We start from the raw sequence: 6315 nt of genomic DNA on the forward strand, positions 1-6315 counted from the left end.
GTGAGAAAACAGCACAGAGCCCCAGTTGCAGCGTAAGGGATGACTGATATAATAGCCTTTGGCTCATCCAGACAGCCCCATTATGGTGGTAGATCGGGAGGAAAGCGGACCAGAGGCTTCAGTGAGCACAGAGAAAGTTGCCCCAGCATCCAACAGGAAATCGACGGACTGGCCCCCACAGTTATTAATACCCTGGGCTCCTGGGGTGTTATTAGGACAGGAGCTGGTGTGGGGACCCCCGGGCACCTTCAGTCCCGACTGTCCTGAGACCCCGACCCCTGGGGCCTCCACCTCTGAGGGCAGTCTCTCCTCCAGTGTGGTCCTTTGCAGACCGGACAGGGAGCAGGGGGCGGCTTAGACATCTGAGAGCAGCTTCGTTTGAGATGCCCCTCCTTTCCACAGTACTAGCAAGCCTGTCCCTTTTCACCTGGGCTCCTCTGGGCATTCTTCTCTTCAGGCTGATTCATAACGTTTTCCACAGTCATCGCTAGAGCCTGGGCCTTTCCTTTGGTTCTTTTCTGTTGTCGTTTTTCCTCCTCATATTCTTCACTGTAATATATTGTCTGAGCCAGCTGCAGCAGTTTTTCTAAAGACTGATTTGGTCCAAACGCCCATTTTTGTAACTCACAGCGGATATCTGGAGCTGACTGAGTGAGAAATTTATCTTTTAAGGCTGTCTCTCCCTCTGCATTCTCAGGAGAAATATTAGTGAACTTTCTAAGGTCTTCCCAAAGTCTCTCTAGGAATCTGCCGGGAGCTTCTCTCTCTCCTTGTTCTATGTCAGCCAACTTAGCATAATTTAGAGGCTTAGTTCGAGCTATCTTAAGCCCTTCAATAATGCAATTGAAGAAGTGGGTCTGCCCCCATATCCCTTTCTCTTTGTGATCATCCCAACCTGGGTCTGCTATGGGAACTGCTTGGCTCCCCATAGGGAGGAGAGCTATTTCATGTTCCTGCTTTCCCCTTGCCTCACCCTCAATCCATTCATCTCCAAAAGCAGTTCAGTTCAGTCGTTCAGTCGTGTCCGACTCTTTGCAACTCCATGAATCACAGCACGCCAGGCCTCCCTGTCCATCACCAACTCCCGGAGTTCACTCAAACTCATGTCCATCGAGTTGGTGATGCCATTCAGCCATCTCATCCTCTGTCGTCCCCTTCTCCTCCTGCCCCCAATCCCTCCCAGCATCAGAGTCTTTTCCAATGAGTCAACTCTTCACATGAGGTGGCCAAAGTACTGAAGTTTCAGCTTCAGCATCAGTCCTTCCAATGAACACCCAGGACTGATCTCCTTTAGGATAGACTGGTTGGATCTCCTTGCAGTCCAAGGGACTCTCAAGAGTCTTCTCCAACACCACAGTACAAAATCATCAATTTTTCGGCGCTCAGCTTTCTTCACAGTCCAACTCTCACATCCACACATGACCACTGGAAAAACCATAGCCTTGACTAGATGGACCTTTGTTGGCAAAGTAATGTCTCTGCTTTTCAATATGCTATCTAGGTTGGTCATAACTTTCCTTCCAAGGAGTAAGTGTCTTTTAATTTCATGGCTGCAATCACCATCTGCAGTGATTTTGGAGCCCAAAAAAATAAAGTCTGACACGGTTTCCACTGTTTCCCCATCTATTTCCCATGAAGTGATGGGACCAGATGCCATGATTTTAGTTTTCTGAATGTTGAGCTTTAAGCTAACTTTTTCACTCTCTTCTTTTTTTCACTTTCATCTAGAGGCTTTTTAGTTCCTCTTCACTTTCTGCCATAAGGGTGGTGTCATCTGCATATTTGAGGTTATTGATATTTCTCCCAGCAATCTTGATTCCAGCTTGTGCTTCTTCCAGCCCAGCATTTCTCATGATGTACTCTGCATATAAGTTAAGTAAGCAGGGTGACGATATACAGCCTTGACGTACTCCTTTTCCTATTTGGAACCAGTCTGTTGTTCCATGTCCAGTTCTAAATGTTCATACAGATTTTTCAAGAGGCAGGTCAGTTGGTCTGGTATTCCCATCTCTTTCAGAATTTTCCACAAGCAGTACCTTCCCCCAAAACTTGATCTCTCGAGTTAGGAGTCAGTGTCTGTCCCAAGGCATATATTACATCTCTCCAAGTAAGCTCATAAAATAAAGTTAGTCCCGTAAAGGCTACTACTTACTATCTACTAAAGGCTACTTTCTGGATGTAGTATCTCTAGGTAGTATCCAGATCTCTTTCTGGATCTACTATCCAGAATCTGGATCTGCTATCTCTACTATCTCTAGATAGTCTCCCAGATCTCTCTTTATCTGTTGTACCTCTGGGTAAGAAAAGGGCTTGTGGATTTTTATGGGTTGGTTCTTTTCCCCAGTGGGGGCCTCCTGAAGAGGCAGTAAGTTGTGTGGCTGTTCCTCAGCCCCGCTAGCTACCCTTCGCATACATTCCCAGGGACAGATTAGAGAAACCTGCTTTTCCTCTTCCTCGTCCTCTGTCTCATCCTGTTTTGGTTGTCTGCGCCTCCTCTACTTTGTCTGAGTTCCTGTTGAAACCAAAGTAGTCTGAGGCTGCATTGGAACTGGGGTTGTTTGAACTTCTGTTGAGCCTGAGGTAACCCTTCCTAGAGGGATTCCTTGACCCTCAGGCTGCTCAGTTGTGAGCCCCAAATACAGAGGCAGAGGCAGAGGACAGGAGGGAGCTGAAGGCTTTACACCCAAATCTGTATGCTTAGGACATAAGTCTGGCATGTCTCACAGAGAGAAAAAGAGTAACACATGCGGCACTTCTACCCATTTCCATTGTCTTCTACAGAACCAGTCTAGCTGTAAAACAGTATCGTAATTAAGAGACCCTCCAACCAGCCATTGTCTGCCACCCTCCCACAGGTACTGTGGCCATGCGGATTTGCAAAAGAAAGTCAGGCGTGTGTCTTCTTCAAACTCTGGGGGTCAAACTTATCCCAGTTTTTCAGGACACAATCCAAGGGTGTGAGTCTGGACCTTTGAGTAGCTCCCATCTGTAAGAGAGAAAAAAGCGGCCACCAAGCGCCTTTGCCTCCTTCCATCGGAGGTGTCCCTCCCCTGCTGTAGATGGCGGTATACACAGACTTTCCAACGAAGCTTCCCTTCCCGGGCCGGACTTAGTCTGTCCCTTCTAGACGCAGGCACCCTACTCGTCCCTCCCGATTCTACCACCGAGGCGGGGTGGAGATGCACCGGGGGAGGCCTGAGGGCATCCCGAGTTGATTTCTGGTTCCATACCACCACGAGCTTTGTTTGATTTTCCAGAGTTCAGTTCAGTTCAGTCGCTCAGTCGTGTCCGACTCTTTGCGACCCCATGAATCACAGCACACGAGACCTCCCTGTCCATCACCAACTCCCAGAGTTCACTCAGACTCACGTCCATCGAGTCAGTGATGCCACCCAGCCATCTCATCCTCTGTTGTCCCCTTCTCCTCCTGCCCCCAATCCCTCCCAGCATCAGAGTCTTTTCCAATGAGTCAACTCTTCGCATGAGGTGGCCAAAGTACTGGAGTTTCAGCTTTAGCATAGTTCCTTCCAAAGAACACCCAGGGCTGATCTCCTTTAGGATGGACTGGTTGGATCTCCTTGCAGTCCAAGGGACTCCCAAGAGTCTTCTCCAACACCACAGTTCAAAAGCATCAATTCTTCAGTGCTCAGCCTTCTTCACAGTCCAACTCTCACATCCATACATGACCACAGGAAAAACCATAGCCTTGACTAGACGGACCTTTGTTGGCAAAGTAATGTCTCTGCTTTTGATTTTCCAGAGCAGTTTCCTGGAATGTTTCCCAAGGAGGCACTACTAGGGTAAGCATCCGTCTTCTGTGTGCCCGTTCACGTCCCTGAGTACAGTCCTGACAGCAGTAGATGAATCATTACCACGTCAGTAAGCCACTGGAGAGCTTTATCTAGTCCACTAAGAGCTAGTACTACCGAAGGAAGAAGCCCACTGTACTCCCAAACTGGGATTCCTGACTTACATTCTTAGAAACCTCATGCTCGCTAGCAGCACTTCCATCCATATAGTTTGGAGGCACAGCTATGACACGGACTCACTTTTAGGACTCTGGCCCCTGAGGCAGTCAGCCAAGAGAGAGACTCTGCTGAAGCTAGAGTTCTGCCTAGTTCCCGAACATGTTGCTGGCAAGCCTGGGTTCCCCATAACTACTAAGCTTGAGATCTAAGTAAAAGAATGTAGTAATGGCATGAATCACAAGTCCATGGAAAGTCTACGATCTGACAGATTAGTTTAGTAGTTCTGATTGCCCACGCAATTACGAAATGGTCAAAAGGACCAGGAAAAGGTGACCGAGAAAGGAAAGTTCAGTCCACACGCTTTCCCCATCTCTGGTCGCTCCCTAGCAGGGACCTTGGGTGTCTCTTGGCATTGGCAGGTCGGTATAAACACCCAACAAGGCTCCCCTTTTTGGGGCTGCCTTCAGTCATGATGAGGTACCGCAAAACCGCAGAGCAGGGCTCATCACTTGCTTCGTGCAGGGCATGTCATTCATTCACACAAGCACACCGAAGAGTTAGTAAAGTGGAAAATGTATATACTGAGAAAGCAGAGAGGCTAGAGCTCTGAGTGTTCTTACCTTGTCCAGAAGATCCTGGACAAGCCCCCAAGATGATAGCTTATGGTGAACAATATTGGATTTGTGATCTCCAAAGAAGATTTATCTTTGGGACCAGAGACCAAGAGCTTTTGTGTAGCAGAGTCTTATTAAAATAAGAAAAGGGACAAAGAAAACTTCTGACATAGACATCAGAAGGGGGACGGAGAGTGCCCCGCTCGCTAGTCTTTAGCAAGGGAATTATTTTTTAATTAGTTGTTACAATAAATCAAAAGAAGGTCTCAAGGTTGTAAAAATTTTACCAGACCCACTCCCACAATATACATTCTAAAATATCAGAATTAGTCAGAAGATTTTCAGGAGGGAGAAACTGTCCTCAAGCAGGATACATTGTTGTTATATAATCCTTAGTACAGAGTTTAAACTGAGTTTGTTGTGTAATCATCAGTTCTGGCCTTTAAGGAAAAAACATTTTATATGACTAAGACTAAGGAATGTAGAGGAAAAAAAGATGATTTTCCTTTCCTCCTTGAGAATTCCAGACCCCTCTCTCCTCCTCGGGGAACCTGGACTTATCAACCTGCCTAGGAATTGACTCTCTCATACATGGACAAGAGGGTAGAAATACTGAAATGTACAAATGTATTTTCCATGATCAATGTTGATTTCATTACTTCGCAGACAATAGTTTTCTTCTATGGGTTTCTGAAAATATAGCAACCTTCTCATTGACATGTTCTCAATCTTTCTCTTTATATTTTAGAAACTAGAAAGATTTCAACATTTGTTGTTGCTATTGTTTAGTTGCTCAGTTGTGTCCGACTCTTTATGACCCCATGGACTGTAGCCCAGGTTCCTCTGTCCATGAGATTTTCCAGGCAGGAATACTGGGGTGGGTTGCCATTTCCTTCTCCACATGAGGCTGTTTGATCTTAAACTTCCAGCATCCAGGGAGGGGCCCTGAGGGGACATGTCTCCTTGTCCCTGCAGAGAGGCTGGCAGAGACAGCCCTCTGAGGCTTAGGTCCATGGTCTAGTTACGGGTGATTGACATGGCATGTCTGTCTAATGTCAAACTATCTTTGAATTCCTGCGATAAATGCAATCTGATATGTTTTTAGGCTGCTTAGGTTGCCATAATAAAATACCACAGATTGGATGGCTTCAAAGACAGAAATTTATTTTCTTAGAGTTCTGGGGGCTAGAAGTCTGAGATCAGAGGGTCATGGTCAGTCTCTTGTGTGGACCGGGTTCCTGGCTTGCAGACTCCAGCACTTAACAGAATCTCACTGTGAGAGTGAGACAGGCAGACAGAAAGAATTCCTTCTCTTCTAAAATGGCCACACTTCTGTTGGCTTAGGATCTCGTCCTTAACAACCTCACTTAACCTTACTTACCTCCTAAGGACGCCATCTCCAGACAGAGTCACATGAGCAGTGAGGGCTTCAACATATGAACTCGAGGGAGATACAGTCCAGTCCAGATCCCCAAACTGAGAAGTTGTGAGGGTGAACTGTTTCAGAATTTGAACTTTTTTTTTTTTTTTAGAATTCTCTGGTGGTCCAGTTAAGACTCCCATGCTTCCACTGCTGGGGGTGAAAGTTGGCTGCTACGAGCCAAGAACACGCCGGGATTTGTGGCCTCCAGAAGAGATGAATTCAATCCAGGCCCAGAGACGAGGCTTGATCACTCGGAGCTTTTTATGTAGCAAAGTTTTATTAAAGTATAAAAAGAGATAGAGAAAGCTTC

Source organism: Bos indicus x Bos taurus, chromosome 11 (genome assembly GCF_003369695.1).
Source record: "Bos indicus x Bos taurus breed Angus x Brahman F1 hybrid chromosome 11, Bos_hybrid_MaternalHap_v2.0, whole genome shotgun sequence".
In the NCBI taxonomy this organism is placed as follows: Eukaryota; Metazoa; Chordata; class Mammalia; order Artiodactyla; family Bovidae; genus Bos; species Bos indicus x Bos taurus.